The following is a 22,006-nucleotide window of genomic DNA, read 5'->3' on the forward strand; positions in this document are numbered from 1 at the left end:
TGAATGCCGTTTAACGGGTTCAGTACCGAAAAAGTTTCGAAACTTTTGAAAACCACAAAGGGAAGCCTAAGAAAAGTTGGTTATAAGTCCAGTTATGTTCAGACAGGCTAATCGGGATTGGACCTACTGTTTCAAGTGGGATTCGAACCACTGCGAAATGCGCTTCCGCCGGGGATGGAACACAGGACCCTCCAATTACAAGGCGACAGCGTTACCACTCTGACATGGGTGAGATCCGAGGCGGCATTCGTGGTACTTAAAATCAAATCTACTGTATGCACAGATAAGCTAATCGCGACTAGCGTGCCTCCACCTGGTATCGAACCAGAGACCCTTTGATTACAAGGTGACGACGTTACCACTAGGCCATCGGGAAGGCCCATACACACTAGTTAGTGTAGGTCATCAGGTTCACGACGATTTTTTGATTGGTTTATTTTACTTCGCTTTTATGCCACTTTTCGATAATCGCGAAGATGAGGATGAGTGATGATATAATTAACTTGATGAAGGGACACTTACAATCAATGCCAACGCCCAAGCCGGGATTGGAAGCCTGGAACCTTGGCATCGTAGCGCGATCGTCTCGTCGAGGATGAGTGAACTATTAATAGACGAAGGCGCAAGAACAATCGAATGGAATGTCCACGACGGGACTCGAAGCGAGGACTTCGGTGGTGAGATTGTATCACCGACGACGCAACTTGGGGGAGGAGCATTGGGGCCTTCCAGTAGGAAATCTAGTTTACTTTCCACGGCACTGGCAACTTCACGACCGCCTGGCTTTGACACGGTACGTAAGCGTTCTGGCCCATGACCATTCTTTTCAATTCGACCTCGTTTCCATTCGCTCTTGAAAACTCCGCCTTCGCGATCCCACCGTTCCCGGGAAGTCGAAAGCGCCGAAGTTAGTACTCTCTCAGTCACCACCACGTGAACAGTTACCGGCGGTGATTTCAACGATGGGGTAAAATCCTTGCAAAAAGTGCTCCGTGCCACGCACAAGTACCGGTGCTCTACGGTTAGGAAGAGCAAAGCGATGCTCTGTGTTTGTGTTTGTGCTGTGAAACGACTGCAACAACCTTGATTGGAATGTCGACAATGTCTGGAAGCTAGCGACTTCGAGTTGGTGTGAGTATTGCACTACTGCCCTTTCGGAATTCAGTTTCAGTAGTTAGAACGTTTCTTTCCTGGCCCGCACTCGGCATTGTAGCCTTTGTTCACTTGAGACGATCTACAATATCACGACTTCTGCAGGTGGCGAAGTGGTTAGCACACAGCGCGCTACAACGCCACGGGTCTCAAGTTCGAATCCCGGTTGTGAGTGTCCCTTTATCAATTAGACATCCCCACTCATCTTCATCTCCGCGATTAGCTAAAAGTGGAAGAAAAGCGACGTAAAGTAAGTAAATCCCCTGCAAGGAACAGAACCCAGGACTCTTAACTCCAACCACTATTAAAACATGAAACATAAATATAAAACAATTCTTCATCATGGACGTGGAGATTGATGATATACATGAGCATATTTGTCGCCAAGTTGTGATACTAAACTGTAGTCCATGATTTAAAAGTTTGATTGATTTGCTTTTTTTACTTCTCTTCTCTACCAGTTTGGCTAATCGCGAAGATGAGGATGATAACAAGACAAGACCCACAAGAGATTATACTGGCCGTTAGTCCAGACGCCAGTGTCTCGTTAGTCTGCAATACAGTCCAGGGTGTGCTACGTTGAAGAGAGGTTGGTATCTGGTGCCTTCAGAAAGGGTCACCCCTTACACCCCACAGATTTAAAGGGGTGTGGTGTCAGATTTACCACCTTAAGCCTTCAGAAGTTCTTTCGAGACCTTATCTTCCTGACTAGCTCAATCGCAAACGTAACAATAAACTGCTCTTGTTGTTGTTACTCTGAAATTGAATAAGCATGTAAGGAACTGGGTTACACAAACATGACAAGCAATATAGCGACAATCCGATTAATAATGCACACAGTTTGATTCAAAACCATTACTGCGTGCTTCAGCACTTCGGCTATTTGCACCCGTCCATAACTAAACACGTGCTTCTGAGGAATAAAATCTCCTCACCTTGGTTAAAAGCTGAGGCTGCAAAGGGACAAAACACGGATTAACATAGGTTTACACTAACGCCAGAGCCTCGTTGGCCTGCACAAATGCAGTTTACCGGGTGCACTGACACTCGACTGCCTTCAGTTTGTTTGCTTATTAAAAATCAGGATGTGTGCGTCAGCACTTTAGGCTATTTGCACCAGTCTTAAGGTGTCAGGAGTAATCATCTTAGCTTCAAAGATGGTCACCCCCTTACACTCTTCAACACAGTGTGCCACTGTCAGGGTGGCTACAAACAAGCAAAAATAAAATTCCCTGACTTTTCCAGGTTTTCCAGGACAAAATTTACATTTTTCCCTGACAATTACAAACTAAACTACATCGATGTCTTTGCAAATGGAAATAATAAACTCATACAGATCCAGGTATAGATTTGGTAAGTACCAATATTATCTTCTATGAAATTGAATTCAAATCATAGAGAATAGAGAAATTAAGTCAAACTGCAAAATAGTGAATTTGGAAAATTATTACAATTCACAAGCTGGGGAAGGATTACGGAATTTTGTCATACGCAGTAAGTTTAAAATAAAATACTTGATTATTTTTAAAGTTACGTCTAAATGAGATAAGAGTGAAGAGTGTGTATGCTTCGCCCTCCCCTGCCCGGGAAAACAAATGCTACCACTACCTAGATAGAGGCGGCAAAATCTCCCTCGGGCAAGCGAAATAGCGTTACGGTCCAGGTTAAGTTCGTGTGTAGGAACCGGTGACCAACAGTGCATAGTGATAAGCCATATCGAATAAAAACAAAGACATATGTACTTTCAAATTACCACCTCTTTACCTGTAGCCGGGAAGCGGCTAGCTGCATACCTGAAAATCACGGGTAGCGACATGCATACGAAAATGATATAGCCCAAAATTAACATGAAAATAAAAAGTATATTCTATTCATAACCAACAAAAATGGAATTATTACAGGTCCCCACACTTGCACTCTCACATTCTCTCTCAGATTCAGTCCTCATGGGGTCATCGACACAAGAAATTATACATGACATGTACAGGTTTTATGACGACAAGCCCTAATTATTGCATTCTCAATTAATTTTATCTTACTTTTTGTCTAATCAGGTCATTTGTGATTTTGCTCCAGTGCTACTTAAATCCTAGCCAGCCCTTACTTAAGTTCACCTTTTGTTTTTAAAAAAGAAACTAGTCGGCGCGGTGACCATACATTACTTGACCAGTATAAACAAAGGCGTCTCAACGGCAATTACATTCACGTGGGCGGACGTTTTCCTTTTACAAGACCTCACGTGGTTCCAAACATAACAAATAACCTCCGTTGAGTGGCGCAAACATATACTCTCTAGCAGGCGGGACTTAAACACTTCGCCGCGACGAGCAATTCACATTACCAGGCAAATACTTTAACAAATAATCACATATGCGACCGGACATAGCTAGCAGCGACACAGCGCTGACACATAAAGATGAACAAACCTCAAGTAGAATATGAATTTAAGCGGGCGGCGCTTTACTCTAATAGTACGCACTTTAAACAAATACAAAGGAGCACAAACAACAATGAATTTAAGATCATAAAAAAAAATATCACAAGGAATACGAAAAATTGACCTGAGACGAATAGATTACAAATGACAAGCGCGACGGGAGTTTGGTATGAAGTTCGAGTTGAGTGGGCGTTTTCAAAATGTCGACGAATTTCAAGGGCGTTCTCTAAATCAATCGGGCCGTCACGTGTTAAGGTTCACACAGATGAATACTTTACCATCTCTCAGCTTCCGGGGTGCATCCTGGCGTCGTTATGGGCGATTGAAAAACACATAGTATTCACACGGAAGGTTTCCTTGGTCGCGACGATGGAGATGCGAAACGTGTTCAAACACCTAGTTCCCCGGCTCCTCTTCCTCTCGGGATCGGTGGATCTCCGTGGTATGGCGCGGTTCGGACGTCGCATCTGAGCGGGCGTCGTCGGCGTCGTCGGGGCGTCAACATCTCTCTCTACGTCTCTCTGTCGCGGCTGGTAGGCGTCGTCGGGGCGTCAACGTGGCGGATGGTAGGCGTCGTCGGGGCGTCAACGTGGCGGATGGTAGCCGTCGCCGGCGTCGTCGGGGCGTCAACATCTCTCTACGTCTCTCTGTCGCGGCTGGTAGGCGTCGTCGGGGCGTCAACGTGGCGGATGGTAGGCATCGTCGGCGTATCAATGGGGCGGCGTTCGACGTTCTCTCTCTCTCCATGGCGGCGGATAGGCATCATCGGCGTAGCTTCTTCTGACATCAGGCGAATCGACGTAACGCCCCCATCTCTCTTCTTCCTCTAGCCCGCCATAGTTTCCGGTGTTCCTCGTTTCTCAAAAATTATAAATGGCGTAAGGTAATCACGGAAACACGGTTTCGCTTCAACTTCCCCCAGCGGTTGAGGTAGGCGCACTCGTGTAGACTTACTGCCTATCACACACACTGGTGTTCGCACAACACAACAAAGTCCACTGTACACGAAAGGTAGCACGAAGGTGCTCTCGTTCCAACAATCGCGGCAAAACTGTATATGGAGAGGTAGCACGGAGCTCCTCTCGCTACAAGGATCGCGGTAAGACTGTGTGTCGAAAAACCATGTCCTTCGTTTTATTTAGATTTTGAAAAACGACGCTAGGCGATCGTTGAAGCGACGCTTCCGAAGAGGTCAGTCCACTTTGCTCTATTGTCTCCAAACTAGGACGTACCGTGTCCGAAGTTGACTTGTGCGGATTAAGCTTCCGCCTGGCTGTCGCCCATAGCTCAATTGCAATCGCTGTCCACAAACTGATCAATTAGAACCGATTTGATCTGGCGTCCGTAATTGTCGCTTGATCGTGACGAAACTTCACACATCCGTCCTTGCACACATGCCGCTGCGCTGGTATAAGTTTCACATGAATCTGACCGTTGGAAACCGAGATATTTAAATGTTTGTCATTACGGTCGAATTTCCTAAGCTTTAGACGCATAGCGTGACCCTTCAGGTGCTCACCCTTAACACAAGCGAATGTCTCGTTCCTCCCGTCGGCTTGGCAAAAATCAAATATGTAATCTTACAAATTAAAACACTTAACACTTTGAATCAACACGTCTTTTTACCGCTACATACATGAATAATAATGATAATAACAATGACGGTAAATCTGACTGTCACAAGTGAATGATTAAGAAATACAATTTGTAATTTATCAGTCTCCTAATACATTCTCGGTCTTATATGTTGATATTTCCACTGAGGTTTGGAACCCTCTGCTTTCAAGAACCATGAGTGCGGACTCATTTTTCAATGCATAAAGCTACTTCTCTCTTCTCTGTAAAGCAAACAACTTAACTCTTGCATATAAGTGAAACAATTGAATCGAACAAAATAAAGTGTCATATTTCCTTACATTATCAATGAGATTTCTGCTTCAGTACAGAATATTCAAGTGAAGTACAGTGAAACTGACAACATGCAGTTATACCATTAATTCTGACGAAAAGGATATGTAGGTATTAGAAATTTAACGCAAGGCATTTATAGAATTGCATTGTATAGGTACCCGATTTAGCTAACCACACATTGAAACATGAACACTCTAATAATATAAGCTTCTGAAAGTTCATATACGAGGGGCATCCTGAAAAAAGTTTCAATGGTGCCTATACGCAGCACTAGTGGTCGGAGTACACACATGCAGGCAGGAAGAAGTGGCACGTAACTGTAATCTGGTACAGTTGCAATGCAGCAGTTTTAGGACAGTTCTAGTTTAAAGATTGCAGCTCTCATACAGTCTCCCACAGACTGCGATGTAGCCTACATTGCACGCTCAGAATTTGGCACAGAGCCACCAGCAATCGTGTGAGGTGTGCAGACCGGACGTCGTGAGTAATAGTATAGTCAGACGATGGTGCAGACAATTCACGGAAGGCCAATCGAATGTGCACAACCCCATACAGCTGAGTACACACGGACCCTTTGCATCACTTCAGGTGAAAGATCTTGGACCACTCCCTGTACAGTCCTGGCCTTGAATGTACCGACTTTCATCTCTTTGTTTAACTGAAGAGGTTTCTGGCAGGGCAAGGATTTGACAGCTACACTGCGGTAGAGATAGTTCCAGTCTTTGCTGTGAGACACATATGCCATGGGCATACAAAATTTAGTGCCATGCTACGACAAATGCCAGAACAATGGTGGTGATTATGCCGAAAATTAGGTTAGGACTCACTGTTACTAATGCAATAAATTACAACTGATATTCTTGTTTTATTTATGCCTAATCGGTAGGGACCTTGATATTTTGTTATTTTTTTTTAAATTGGTGTGTTTTCTTCTTTTTTTATTTTTTACTATACGGTGTTATTTTCCCCAAAATTCACATTTTCTTTTAGCGCATTTTCTGGCAAATATCTGAAATTATACCTTCATGGTGTTTTTAAACTACTGTTTCAAATTGTAAGTCACATGGCTTACGCCTCTTCGTGAGAGTTTGATATCTTGATTTTTTTTTGGGGGGGGGAAGTTATTTTCCATAGGCCTTTTTTTAATTTTAAGGTAAGGTTTTAGATAATGGAATTTTCCCCGTATATTCTGAAGGGTGCATAATGACCATAAGTGGCGACGCACCCAAAAAATTAAAATCAATCAATCTCACGTGACAGATACCGATATATTATGGCACCAAAAATTGGCATTATCTTTTTTTGACTTGTTAGTGTTGCGTTTCCCAAAATTCGCGTTTTTGTTTTAGAACATCTATCTGCCAAATATACCGAAACGTAATACTCCATTGTGCTTTTAAACTATTATTTTAAATTGTAGGTCAGATGGTCTACGTATTTTCGTCACATTTTGATATGTTGGAACAGATTTTTGAGGAAGTAAAAGTAAAGTGCTCACCTCCACTTTTCCATGAAGGTGTATAGGGGTGATGTGATCAGCACCACGCTCCTGGCTACCTTTATTCCTCAAAGTTTCCTCAAGGTACCAGCTTCTCACATAGTAGTCAGACGCCCTAATGACCGAGTTCCATTATTACTCGCTCGACAAATGCCGATGGTGCGCGCTTAGCTTGGTAATTCAAAACATATCTCGTGCGACAAATACGAAGATGTGGCTCCCATGTGAAACGGTAGATACGCATTCGATCTCCTGTTAGAACCCTGCCACTTTGCTCTGTGATGCAAATGGTTTTGATAGAAGTTGAAAAAATCGTGGGAAATACATGATTTAAAGTGGCTGTCAGAATTATTCCATGTACGAATAACTCTATAGTTTACTCTTGAGTAAAATGTTGGAAAACTTGCATGTTCAATGTACACAAACATGGCCTAGAAAAGACAAGAATGTTGGATTTCATGGAATTTTTCGTTGTTTTAGGACATTTCAAAAAAAAAATCGCTAAAAACGTCAACAATTCGCATTTTATGCCAAATTTCAATATTTCGAACGGGCGAAAAATGTGTCCAGACATCACTGCACATTCCTAAACATAGCTTCGCAGCAATTACCATTTTTCATGGTTTTGGCGTTTGTGAAAAATCAATGTCCCTACTAATTGGAAATTACTTTCTGGCCACCCCTCGTATAAATCAGTAGATGGAAAGTGAAAATTTAGCAGGGGTGGCAGAGAAAAGTCAATTCTTGAAGAAAGTGATTTGCTTTTATGATTGAATGATTTGAGTAAATATGATATTAACATATTTATTATTAGTATTTTATTTCATAATATTGGACATTAACCTTACTCAGTGAGAGATTAATGACCATCTCTCATGAGTTCAAACAGACAGGACAGAGAGTGGCGTTAATTTCATTGCAATACTAGTGTTGCAATAAATTTGAGGTTGGGAGCATGCACTTGCCAATTTTTATAACGTTCACCAATGCAGATTTATGTTTCACTTTTTCGTGATAGTATTCAATATATATCCCGTTTGGTTCGATTCTTCTTGATATCTAATAATAGTGCAATGTCATTGTAAACGTATGTTAACTTGTGCGAAACCAGTCAGGATGATGAAATAAATCCTTCGTAAGCACTGCTACATTAAATAAGGTGAAGTGAGCCAGAAGAGTAATAAAATTCCAGCAGCATATTTGCAGTCTAAAGCTCTTCTTGTTTATGCATTCAATTTTTTTTGGATGTTGCAGTCCATGCAATTTCTGTCGCAGGTTGCAGTGAGGTACTTTGTCGGGTGGCGATATTCGACAAAAATCGTATATATCAATGGAACCTATTTGTTTCCATGTTCCTTTAGTTTGCCCAACAAAATGTCTTACTTACTACGACGTCCGACAACTATCGGACGGCACCACCCACTCTTATCCCTTCCATCTGTTGGCAAGTCCCCTTACTACTCCCATACGAACAAGAAAAAAATTAATTCAATGCATTTTCCACGTAATACAGATTAGAGGCTTTACCTTTACTTCCCGATGATACCATATGGTATCATGGTGCTGATTACGAAATGAATGTGCTTCTTGGACCTTCATACTCTTATGTTTGGGTGGAAACTCTGACACAGGTCTTAAGCAAGCCTGGGTAATTCATATTGATGACCAACCTCCCCCCCTCTCCGCAACATATCCATGCCACATTTCCGAACAGTTTCACATTTTGGCTCATTATTCAACTTGTATGGCACCCAGGAACATGAAACATGTTTGAATCTCTTTGGAAACGTCCATTCTTTGAAAGGAATACTAAGGTTTGCGCATTCTCCCCAAACAGCGGGAGAAGAGGGGGCAAATTCCAGATTTTTGTTTTTCTTTCATTGAAATTCGGTGGTCGCCTCCCCAAACCCCCCTTTCTCAGTTCGGCGTTCTGAATTGTACACGGTTGCATGCTCTGATGTTCTAGCTGCAAAACAAAACTTATCCGAAGTAGATTGCTCTTATAGTGCCCGAGTTATAACAATTTTCCTCCAAAAATGCAAATTACCTATATTTCGTAAAATATATTTTTTTTTTAAAAAAAAATCACATTTTCGCTTATTATTCAACTTGTATGGCACCCAAGAACATGAAACATGTTGAGTTCTCTTGAGAAATGTCCATTCTTCGAAAAGAATACTAAAGTTCGCGCCCTCTCCCCAAAAATGGGGGGGACGAAGGTGCAAACTCCAGATTTTCATGTTTTTTTTCATTGAAATTCGGGGGTCGCGCCCCCAAACCCCCTTCCTCGGTTCGGCGTTCTGAATTGTACACGGCTGCATGCGCTGATGTTTTAGCTGCAAAACAAAAGTTATCCGAAGTAGATTGCTCCCATAGTGCCAGAGTTATAACAATTTTCCTCCAAAGAGTGTTCGAATTTTAAAATTCCGGCCGAGAAACCAGGGCGAGAGAATTTTTTTTCTCTCTCTCCTCCTGCCATCACTGGTTTCTGGCACCGTGGTTGTGTTGCGCATAAAAGTGGCCTTAAAGTTGAGGCCGAAACTTACGAACGAGATTTCCTGTTCCCGTGCAGAGTTCCATAACGATATATTTAAATAAATAAATTTAAAAAAAATGAAAAAAAGTCAATGAAGACGAAATTCCCTGACATTTCCCTGACTTTTTTTGACACCTCAAATTCCCTGACTTTTCCCGGTTTTCCAGGTTTTCCAGGTCTGTCGCCACCCTGCACTGTGCTCTTATATTACATACAAAAGAGTACAAAAACAAACTGAACCGAGAACATAGTAAAACTGGAATGGGAACCGGGTGCTTTTCCAGGGACTTTCTTGAGGGTAGCCTCATGACATAGGGAGTCAGTATAACTTAGACTAACCCTACAAAGATGAAACCTCGCACAAACACGTAATTTGAAACAACACATATGATTCTAGCTTTGGTTTCCACATGTCACAGCTCAGTTTACCTGCAATTGTTGCACTTCATGGTCCAGAAAGAAGGACCGCAGCTAGTTAATTTTCAATTACGCAGGTAAGTCTCTTCTAAACTAGCTTCAGTCACCATTAAAGAAATATCTGCTGGAATTGGCAATAAAAATGTTCCCCTTTTGACAAAACTGGTTTCGCATGATTGGAGTGACATACTCGGCATATGTCTTAAGAGTGGCTTTTTCAGAGCAAGCAATCTAATATTCACGTCCCGAGTGTTATCACAGACGAAGAAATAAAGGTACAGAGCACAACGCAAGCCACATCTTTTCTTAAGACAAAAAAAGCAATGTGTTTCAAAAGCATGTTGCTCATTAAGCTCCCCAGCCAGCGTCTGTACGCCAAAACAACGTCACAATAAAATGTCTGCACCCACAGAAAAGTACAGGTTAGTTACGGCACATTAATTTACGTCACACGGCTGCATAGGAATGAGATAAAGGCCACAGATAGAGTCCCTGTCCGCACTCGTGCGTCCCCAAAGTTCCCACGGGCTGGGAATTCTCTCTACTGCTTCTCAAACGAAATCAAAAGTGCAATTACGCCTACGATTTCCGGTAGGACACGCTTTTCTTTTCCCATCTGTCCATTTTGTGACTCATCATCATTCAGAGATATGACATAACTTTAACGGCACGCCATTGCGGTAACTGCGTGTCCTGCCACTTAACTGTATTCATAATTAACCATTAAGCTATAACCAGGAAAATATGTATATTGCATTATAAATCGCATATGTACCGGTCTCGTTGGTCATGTGCCCACCACCGTGGCAAAGTGGATAGCACAGCACGCCACGATGCCAGGGGTGCCGGGTTCGAGTCTGGGCCTGGGTGATGTTTTTTGCGAGTGTCTCTCCAGCAATCTCATCCCCACCTTCGCGATTAGCGAAAAGTGGCAGAAAAAGCGAAGTAAAATAAACCAAATCAATCAACTGTTGAAATAGTTTACAAATCCAAGACAAAGCTGCGGATGTTTCTTAGATATATCATGAATTTCGTACCAACTTCTCATTGTCCGTGCTAACTTAGCAATACAAATAAGCAGCGTAAAATTAACGAGAAAAACTAAGTCCAGTGCATGCTACTGTACAGCTATTCCAGTTTTGCATCGGTTACATTTTCCATATCCGCAGTTTGCTCTACACATGTTAGGTATACATAAATGTGGTTTAGATTGTGTATCTTTTAACAGGACAATCTTACAGATTTACCACCGACACACGTGTCAAATGACTAGGATGTCATTTATCCGTCCGTATCTCTTATAACTCTTATTTCACGGCATTGTTCTGTCTTTCTAGGCGAATCGAGGTGATGGAAATGGATTAGATGACATTAAATGAACGGGGCACTTATTGTATGTCCAGTATCGATTAGCCTCACTGTGCAGAAAATGGACTTTTAAAACAATCACACCACCTTCAGAAAATCTTCTCGCGGTGAGCTTTCTCCGAACATACTGCAAGTCTTATGTAGTGGGAGTAGATATTCTCAAATTCTACATAATTATCTACTTACATTTGGAGGGTGTCATATTTGTTTGCAATAGAATACTTGAAAGCAGCGACGACTCTTCAACCAGTTCGCCCCCTAACCCAGTAAATGTTTTCTAAGCTCAAATAAGCATTTTCTGTATGGTATTGAGTAATATATTACATGTGACTGTCCCCCAGAAACTATTCTGTCTCCTTGTTAAAATTAATATATTCTTGCGCGATTAGTGAAGTTCTCGGCCACAGAGAATTAATGAGGTAACAAAATTTAAATTTGGCAAACGCAATGCGTAATATGAATCACAAAATCTAGAAAGCAATAATTTTCTCTTCCTTGTAATAGCTTTCGATTAGTCACTCATACATATGAGTAACTTCTAAGACTGTGAAGTTCAGGGCTATCGGGCTCTTGCCTTGATTTACATACTTCTCTTCTTTTCCTTGACGAGGCCGCGCCAGGTACTCGCATCAACGATAATACAAGCTGAACAAGCCTCCGTGGTAGAGTGGTTAGTGTGCCAAGAGGCTTACGTTCGAAAGCTGGTAAGGCATGCGTATAGCATTTTACTTGAATCTTCATCTATTTCATCAATGCAGTTATCATCGTCGCGATTAACACACATTGACAAAATATGTCACTGTTGTCTAATCTAGTGTTAAAGCCTGCCATCCTTGGTGTGGTGTAACAAGATACCAAGATGGTGCTAAACACCACCAAATTCCGCATTAACTACAAGAGGAGTGTTTCGTTGTCAGCAGAGTCGCACATTTTTTAAGTGTAGGCATACAAGCAACGTAAAATAACAAAAGTATAAAACTCGATTATTGCATTGCGTATCGTATCAGTGCAAAATCTCGGTACAGACTGATAGGGTATGTTTGTGCCGGATATTAGATTTGCGGCAGCAAAGTCGTTTGATTTAACAACACTGATATTTCTTATGTGGGCTTATACATTACAGTGACTTTATTGTGATTATATTAGAGCACTATAATTTGGTTCGGCTAGCTGTGCTCGATAGATAAATGTTTAGCATTAAAAATACTGTGAATATTCCTATCCTTTCGAAAAACCGTTGTATTATTCCTATTCCTGAAAAACTTTTTCTGCTTAGCTTTCCTTCAGGAGCATTCAAGGGATTCCAGATTGTCTGATAGTTCCGTTGCACCTTACAAGCCTGTTTTATTGCAGCTTTCTAGCCAATCGCAAAGGTAAACCAGACGAAAATTAATTCGAATACTCTGTAGGGGATTCTGGACAGATGCAATTTTTCAGAATTTGGATATTGTAGTGGTTTTGCGAAAGGAGAGGAATATTCGAAAACGACTACCAGGAGTAGCCAAAGTTAGGAGCACTCACGAATTAGGTTACTTTACGTCGTTTCTCTGCCTATTTTGGCTAATCGCGACAATGAGGATGAAACTGTTAAAGGTACACTCGCAAACAACATTATTGTCCACGGCTGGGATTCGAACCCGGGACCCTTGGCGTCGTAGCGCACTGTGCTAACCACGCCGCCACGGAAGTCGACTCCTCGCCAGAAATAATTTCAACATCATCTCTAAGAGTTCGACTTTTGTCTCCCAAAGAAAGTAGCGCATGTCGTAGCCCTTGTCAATTTAAGGCAGCCGCAGTCTCTAAAATTTACATTCATCGAATTACGAAAGGGAAATGTTTGCTCTAGAACTCTTCGCAGAATTACTGCTCAACCCTATTTCTTGCGTGACAACGCCGCAAGGTTGCCTCGGCAAATCGACGGAGCACAAAGCAGTTTAAGTGTAATAGTTATACGATGTAAAAATCTCCAAATTGCATTTACTTTCCCTTTTCACCAAATAACCGTGACAAGAGCTCGGTTCTTTATCGCGCACCACTGCTGCTCGTTTCAGGAGCGAACAAGGCCGGCCACTCTTGTTCCACAAAGATAACTCAAATGCACGTACGTGCACCTGCACCTTTTCCTCTTTTCAACAGCAAGTAATGATGAGTTCCATCTTTCATTCTTGAACACACCCTGGCTCTTTTCATGTAAATTTCATCGCGTCTCACGGTATTATTAAATAAAAATATAAAAAGCAAGCACGAAGTAGAAACTGGAATGGTGAATTGAGTCAACCGTTCTATTTGTCTCCATAGCAATTGTTCCAGAAACACGCCACTATTATCTGCACTGAATATTTGAATCAAACACTTTTGGGTGCGTCAGCACTTCGGCTATTTTGCACCCGTTACACTCTACGGGGCTCAGTCCCTTATCATAACAAATACAAAAGCGTGTCTGAAAACTAAAATATCCTTAACTGGTTTAAAAGCTGAGGCTGTAAAGGGACACTCAGCACAGACAAGGACAAAACGCAGGACAAGACAGACGCAGTCCTACGAAGAATATACTGGCCGTAGGTCCAAACGCCAGAGCCTTGTTAGTCTGAAAAATGCAGTCCAGGGTGTACTGCGTGGAAGGTTCACCCCTTACACCCCTGAATATTTGACGTCGCTTTTCGGCCACTTCTAGTTAATCGCGACGATGGGGATGAAGGGACAAACACATACGGACGACACAACAGCCCCACAGAAGATTATTCTGGATGCGTTCAGGCGCCAGAGCCTCGTTAGTATGCAAAATGCAGTGCTGGGGCGTACTCCGTGGAAGAGAGGTTAACACCCTCCAGGAGGATGAATGATGAAACTGAGGGAGACTCGCGAAAACAATGCCCATACACAGGACGGACCTCGAACCCGGAATATTCAATGCTAAGATCGTCAGCCGACCAAACAACTTGCTCAGTTACCAAACTTGCTTGATAGAAATAGGCTATTTTCCATTGCCTTCCCGCATGGACACTCATTAAGAATACCCATGTCCAGGCCGGGATTCGAACCCGGACATCTGGAGTCGCAGCGCGCTGTGCTAACTACTGAGACACCAAGGCCACAATGCAATCATGCTTCGATTGCGCTTTAGCCTGTATTTGCACCGACTGGACTTCAAATTTGGGTATTTCCTACTTTCTTACACCTGCAATAGTCATCACCGGGAAGTCACGATACAACTTCCTGTACGGAGAAAGAGAGCAAAACAAAACACTGCATCGAGGAATAATGCAGAAACGTTAACACACGCCCCCCTCCCCCCCCCCCCCGAAGCAATGAATTTTCTTTTTCTTCCTTTTCCACACCTGCTCCGCAAATCAGGCTAACGGGATCGCCGCAACCAAGCACCGGCCGTTCCGATAAAAGACAACAGGCAAAGCACACGTACAATAAGTGTTGCCAACCCCAGCAAAATTGTGCTATACCTAGCACAATTTGTACTTCGCTGGAACCTACCACCCTGAGTTTGGTAAATCTAGCATCATCTACAAACTCGCGTCCCAGGGAGACAGATAAATTGAATGAAATCAAGGGAATATATTTGAGTACATACATAATATATATATAGTAAGTTGGGGTGAGTACATACATTATATATATATAAATTAGTAATAATTGTTGCGTCTCGCACAGCGTCAGGCTTTGGGCTCGGGCTACGGGACACGCGCTGGTTCGAGTCTCCTGGAGAAATCGTAACAACTTTTCATCCGAGATTTCAGCCAGTGTATGTGAAGAAATTCTGGAGCTACGAATGAGTAGCATAACCTGGAAATCTTCAACAACGACAGGGGGTTCGTCGTGCTGACCACATGCCACCCCGTAACTCTGCTGATTATCTCCCACCAGGTAGGTCCTTGCTCTCAAGGGCTGTTATACTAAAACCAGAGTCAAAAGAACCTGCGCAGACGGCTTACGTGTGCATCATACTCCCGCGCGGAGCATGCTTCCTTATGGCCAGAGTTGAACCAATGGAAGGGAAGGTGCGCGGAGACTTTTGGCCAAAGGCTCTTTTCCTTGTGGTCACTCTATACGCCACGGGTTGTAAATTATTATTATTATTATTATTACTTACTACTTATATAATAATACATTATCCTAGCACAATTTTGTAACATTTAGCATAATTTCAACGAGTATAAACAGAGCTTTTTCTTATCGAGAGGTTGGCAACGCTGCGTTACAATTCTGTTTTCCAGCTCGTTACGCGACTCGCAGCCACTTAGGGGCAACGATCACGTCGTTATCGATAGAAAGGAACCTTCCCCGCCTTCCCCCCCCCCCCCCCCCGCTCCGATCGTGTCGGTGCAATATCCCGCCGGCCCAAATTCTTTGCCGACCACGGCCCAGCCTGGGAGCAAGGCCACAACAGGGCGCGGCCGAAGGGGGGAGGGGGGATAAGGTTTCTGGGAGGGGCCCGGTCTTGAATTAGAAAGGAGGAAAGGAGCAGTAATGGGCATGTACGGCTCCGATACAAACAGGTACTATGACGTGCAACACACGATACTGTCCCGCATGATACAGTTCCACGGGATGGCTTAGGTTTTTATCGTGACGTTGGTTAAGTCGATTTCGATGATAATTCACTCCCGAAACAAAGAATCGCCGAGATAATGTCCCATCAGACGTGGAATATAAACTAATTTAATACGGTCAGTTGACCATGCTCGCTTGATATTTATGAGGTGAACAATGTGTGGAAAACGCGATATGATGAAGCGATTTCTCTTACGTAATGTGTTAATCCTTAGGTTCGACGTCAACAAAGCCTCGCTGCGAGTTTTGGCATTGCACGCAGCGAAACGTGTGTTCTGCACGTTTAACTATATTACACAGTTTTCTTCGCTACTCTCGATTATAAACATGATCGTAAATCGAAGAACGTCAATTCCTCAGACCAGAATTCAAATCTGGAACCCCAGTCTGTCTAGCACAACATTGCGCTACAGAGGCAGGAAGATATTGTGTTCGGATCCTGGGAAAGAAGCCCTTCCGATGACGTAGTACTGATAATCAAGGGGTCCTGGGTTCGACACGCGGTGGAGGCTTTCGGTGTCACGGAACTATCACAAATACAGGGCGATTCATAGTACGTGAAACATTTTAGAAATTCACCACACAAACTAGGCAACGAATAGTGGTAAATCTGATGCCGATATGACAAACTCTACCAAGTTTTTGTAGCAAAGCGTACGAGTGAATACTTACCATGGTTTGCCGCCAGGGGGCAGTAGTAGCAAATATGGCGCACGTGAGTAGGCGATTTGAACGTTGGAACACGCAAGAACCTTGTCCGCTGTGATTGGCGAGCGAAGACTTTGAGCACAATTTCAGAAGTAGCCATCGGTGTTCAGCATTATCAAGAAGTGGTATGACAACTTCAGGGACGAAGGCTGTCCGTGATATGCTAACACGCATGTGGGACGAATGCAGTATAGGTTAGGTTGCAACAGCAAAGGTTGACACGCAGAGCATTTGTGACGTGTAAAAAAACTTTGGAAATTGTCGTGTCGACATCAGAATTAACAGTGGCATCTGTATCGTTTATCTGTAGTACATTACCAAAATCAGGGTGGCCACTCTAAGACCATGATAAAATTCAAGTACAATTCCCGGTTTTTAAGGCGCACTTTTCAACAATTCAAGGGTAGAAGCAGATGTTTTCTCTGTTTCAACCTTACGTATTAACGTCTCTCACCACCCACACACAATATAAATGATAATTAAATTCAATTAAAAGGAATATACATAACTATTTAATTTAAGGCGCGGAGTTTACAGTTGCAATTTCACCTACAAATGCAAGTCACAAATGTTATGGGATGCTCTAATCTACTAAAAGTTGTTAACTGTATAAGAATTTCAAACTCAAAATTTACCAAATAAATAGCAAGATATCTTATCTTGCAATAATCTTTCGTCTGTTCTACAAAGGACACCAACAAAGTAAATGGATTGAGAAAATTCTGTTTTATTTTCCACGCGCTTTCTTTTCCTTCCTCAATAAAAATAAAAACTAAACTGTCAAAAACTTGTCTCAGGGTATTTATAATAGAAGTTGCAATTTTTCACGTCTACGGAGAAAAATTTACGCACATTTCCCGGAGTCAATAATTCACGCATAATTCCCGGAATTCAATGAATTCCCGGTGAGTAGCCACCCTGAAAATGTTCCACATACTTTTCTAGACAAGAACAACAAAACTCGCACCATGTTAAGATAAACCTTGATGCTCTACAAGAGTTCTAAACACATGTACTTTCTCAGAATTTCGACTAGCACAGCGGTATCTCGAAAGGAGGGGAGGTTTCGAAAACAACTTTGTGGGTGCGGGTCATTTATTGGTTGATATTTAATTTACTTCGCTTTTCTGCCTCTTTCGGCTAATCGCGAATGCGAGGATGAATAGTGATGAGATGGGTGAAGGGGCAGCCGCAAACAAATAGGGACACTACACGCGCCCACGAGAGGATTCTACTGGCTGTGAGTGAACACGCCAGAGCCTCGCTAGTCTGCAACATGCAGTCCAGGGTGTACTACGTGCAAGGAGGTTGACATTTGGGTGTGTCTGGCAAAGGACCACCCCTTACATCCCGGTGCAGGGCATTGGTTCAGCGTGGCTCAACAAAATAACGAGTAGCACTCTCCAATTCAAAAACATAACAAAAAAGCATAATTTGATTTCTTGAGAAAACAGTGCAATTAAGAGTCCCGACTGTCTTAAAATAAAGTCTCATGCATGTCAAAAGACTTGCAATTCACTCATTTATGTCTGTTGGAATTCCCAGTTCTCCCACTTTTGTGAAGGAAAAGTGATTCGAAAGTAAACAATGAGCTGTTGACAGACGATTGAAAGAGGAGTCTTCCCAGAGAGTTTTCATTTTCACTTCACTCTTCCCGACACATTAATGGCTGCCTGCTACGATTCTTCCACATAACTCCACTGATTATCTCGCACTTTTGTCTTTATTTCAACGAGGCAATTAAACAGAAAGCAATCTGCAAATTCCCCCTTTCTTACACACGTACGCATATCTAAAAATTTGATCAGATTTGCAACCTTTAATGTCAAGGTGGGGTAAGATCTAAAGCTCACGAAGCCTGTGTATCACTCAGCCCCATTTCTTATCAAGAGTAAGCCCATTGGATGAGCAACGACTTGATCTAAAAGAATGTTCATGATTAACCTTAATTTTCTCCAAGAACCGGTTCAATTTGGAGCTGTCTTGAAGGGTCCTCACTGTCAGTTGTATGCAGCAACATATAATTATATACCTTACACATTTTCACCTTCAATTGAAGAACTTAACTTCCACTAATTAGGCATGCATTTGCTGTTAAATGCAAGCTGCGATAAAAGCCAGTTAAAAAACACTACATAAACTTGCTGCACCGTCAAACGTTAGTTTTGGCTACCCCTTTTGAGAATATTCAGCAGGCTCGACGGGGCATGTGGCCGACGTCAGCGAAGTTATTTTCGAAATTTCATCTTCATTTGAAAAACCGCTGCGATATTAAAATTCGGAAACAAATTATTTAGAATTATTTATTTCGCTCTTGTCTAGATATTAGCAATAGATTCGTGGCCACGCAAGCCTATTTCATTCTAGGTTAGATTAAATATCAGTGGTTCCAATTCCACTGCAAACTGTAGATCCATTCCCGATTAACCTAACTGTGCCTAAACTAGATTTAAAGCAAGTTTAGTCAAACCCAAGCAGAATTTAAGAACAGATTATTATCAATAAAATCTAAAGTCAAGCAGATGCCACAAGTTTTAGCAGTCTGAATTTAAATCAGACACAGCACATGGGATATCAAGATAAGAACCAAACATCTGGAATATAGACAGATTTTTCCTTACACTTTATTACTGACCCAGAGCAGTATATTTTAGAAAACGCCATATTCGCATACCAATGCAATTTAGTCCTTGGTTATTGTATCATTCTGACAAAAAACGTCGTCGCCTGGCAATCAAGGGGTGCGAGGTTCGATACCACTTGGAGGCACACAGTGATGCGGATCACACTTTGGACTTAGGTCGAGTCCCGATTAGCCTTTCTGTGGATGAAGCAGTTTTACAAACAAAAAACAGAATTTACGGTTTAATACGACTTCGAGCTAAAAATAGAAAATTCTAATTTAAATAATTAATATGATTGGTAATTTTCAGTTTCAAATGCGGTTAACACTTACCTCGGTGTAAGCTTAATTATATTAATGGGACACTGCAAAATTGAAACTCAACCTTGAAGCGAGAAAGGGGTCGGGAAGGAGTGCAACTCTGAAATATGGTATTTTCCCTGAAGCCAGGAACACTTTGACGCGGCCTTCCTTATGCCGAGTCAAGGACGCTGAAGGTGAAGGTGCTTGGGTGAATGGTTTTTCGTACAAGAGGGTGTGACGAGGACGCTAAAAAAAACGTTCATGTCTTTGGTAGGCGTTGCCGGCCCGCAACCTATGACCTATCCAACCACGCTTTTGCATTGGCGTTAAATACAGTACAAGAACTATACTCAAAGTGCAACACCGTCACACGCCCTCCATTCGAACGACAATCGTGACACCGTACGAACGATAAAATCTGACCACCGCTTAAATGATCAGTGTCGAAATATTGAACACCGCTGACCTTCATTGTGCCGCATGACCCTGCAATTACTGGTTAATGCAAGCGAGGAATACCACAAGTTTCACAGCACTCAGTGGCAGATAATGCAACTGAATCAGCAAATCGAATCCAGAGTAACAAGTTTCATAATTTTAGACCCTAATAGAGATATTGTTCGGCACGAAATGGTTTCCTCAAGTGGACGCTAATTGCCACTATGAAAAACTCAATATGCTGACCAAGGCAGAAATTTACTTTATTATAAAACATATACTAAACGTTTAGTTTATGTTTTATAATAAAATAAATGTCTGCATTGGTCAGCATATTGAGTTTTTCATATCATGGAAACAAGGCTTAATGGTGTTATAATTGCCACTGTATTGCGTAATAGGATTGTGGAAAATGCGGATAGAAATTCGCCGAAAGCTGATTTCTTATTCGACGATTAAGAAGTAACGGGTATGTGTAACTTCATTCATCTCGCTAAACAGACAAATATATTAGAGTAGGCTGGGTCAAGTGAATGTGAAAAAAATCTTGTTTTTCTTAATTGACGTTGCGTTTCTGCCACTGTTGACTAATTGCGACGCAAAGAATCACTACCTTTCCCAGTGTTACGATGCCAGGGGTCATGGGTTCAAATCCCGGCCTGCGTACGGGTGTTCTTTTTGAGTGTTCATCAATTTCATCACTCAACCTCATGTTCGCAATTAGCCCAAAGTGGCAGAAAAGCGAAGTAAAACAAACCAAATGAATCAATCATTGCTGTGACCGTAAGGTTGATTGGGTTTGTGTTTTAAGTTTACTTTATGCACAGTAAGGCTAATCGGAACTGGACCTACAGATTAAAGTGTGATCCGGTGACCGTAATGGAGAGGGAGTTAGGTCTTCTTTTTTCAGTAGTGGGTCCTATATTTTGTATCTTTATCCAGCATTTGACGTTTTTTAGAAATAAAAAATATATAAAATAAAAATAATAACTAGGGGGGATATGTCCCCACCAATATCCTCTCGGGCACGCCACTGATGAGGGTGAATGTTTGGTAAAACTGATGGACACACACAAGGAAAACGTCCATTCCCAAGACAGGTCCACAAAATAAACGAAGTTCACAACTGCAACTCATAAGCCACTCACTACCCCCTCTCCCGCACCTCTCCCACAAATGAACAACACCTTCGAATACCATCGCACTTTCTAAAATGAAACATACATCGAAAATAATGAACTCGTTATTCTGTTTGAAAGCACATGTCACTTCTCCGAGCATAACACTTGGCCACTTGTTCGACGTAATCATCAAGAATGTATTTGAAGGAAGGGGGCGGGTCTCGACTTGCCCGAAAGAGTTGTTGAGTACTCACATGCTTGTATGCTGATTGTGTTGTAACAGCAAGTTTGTATATTTCCTAAGAAGCCTTGGTGACCGTCGATTTCTAGGCCCAGGTCCCAGGTCCGACTTCTTGGGTGCATATGTGTGCTTTTTTGTAATTGTCCCATCAATTTCACCTCACAATCATTCATCCTCATTGCCGCGATTAGCCAAAGTGGCATAAAAGAAAAGCTAAATAACAAAAACAAAAAGACTGTATTTCTCGTACTCACACGGTGGTAAAGAGACAATCAGGACTAAAACGTTTTGTTTGACAGCTTAAATTAGCTACCATGTTGTTTCTTGCTGTTTCTCACTAAAAATTAGCCAGATAGATGAATGAATATTAATGTATGTTATCTCATTTTCACCTCCTCGTGTAATAAGTAGTGTAATATTTAATTCATGTGATATACTTAGTATGTGAGAGCACCTCCCTAAATATATTTCTAGATATGAGCTTCATAATCATGTCACTTTGTGATAAACATTGGGATGTCTTGTTAGTAACCATATGGTTAAAAGTTAACATATTTCTTTTAGTGTTGCCCACGAGACGAGACTTTGGCCTGACTCGTCTCGTGGAAATGCTGTGAAATGCTGTCTCGTCTCGAAAATATTCGTTTGTCTCGGGACACATGATCAATCTCGTCTCGTCTCGTGGGC

At 42.1% G+C, this 22,006-nt stretch overlaps 2 protein-coding genes across 3 annotated transcripts in view; one reads left to right on the forward strand and one right to left on the reverse strand.

Annotated features, from left to right (window-relative positions):
- Naa15-16 (N-alpha-acetyltransferase 15/16) overlaps positions 1-22,006 on the reverse strand; it is a 225,806-nt gene that overhangs the window by 105,187 nt on the left and 98,613 nt on the right. The gene's annotated exons all lie outside the window — the stretch shown is intronic.
- Positions 1-22,006, forward strand: part of LOC145993760 (uncharacterized) — a 55,081-nt gene that overhangs the window by 28,405 nt on the left and 4,670 nt on the right. The window contains exon 1 of one of the 2 annotated variants that reach the window (XM_083129525.1): positions 933-1,131. The exons of the other annotated variant lie outside the window; for it this stretch is intronic. The gene's annotated coding sequence lies outside the window, so the exon portion shown is untranslated. Of the gene's footprint in view, positions 1-932; positions 1,132-22,006 lie in introns of those variants that run through there. 2 annotated transcript variants of the gene reach the window in all.

The sequence above is a fragment of the Lepisma saccharinum genome, chromosome 10 (assembly GCF_977018435.1).
Source record: "Lepisma saccharinum chromosome 10, izLepSacc3.1, whole genome shotgun sequence".
NCBI lineage: Eukaryota > Metazoa > Arthropoda > Insecta > Zygentoma > Lepismatidae > Lepisma > Lepisma saccharinum.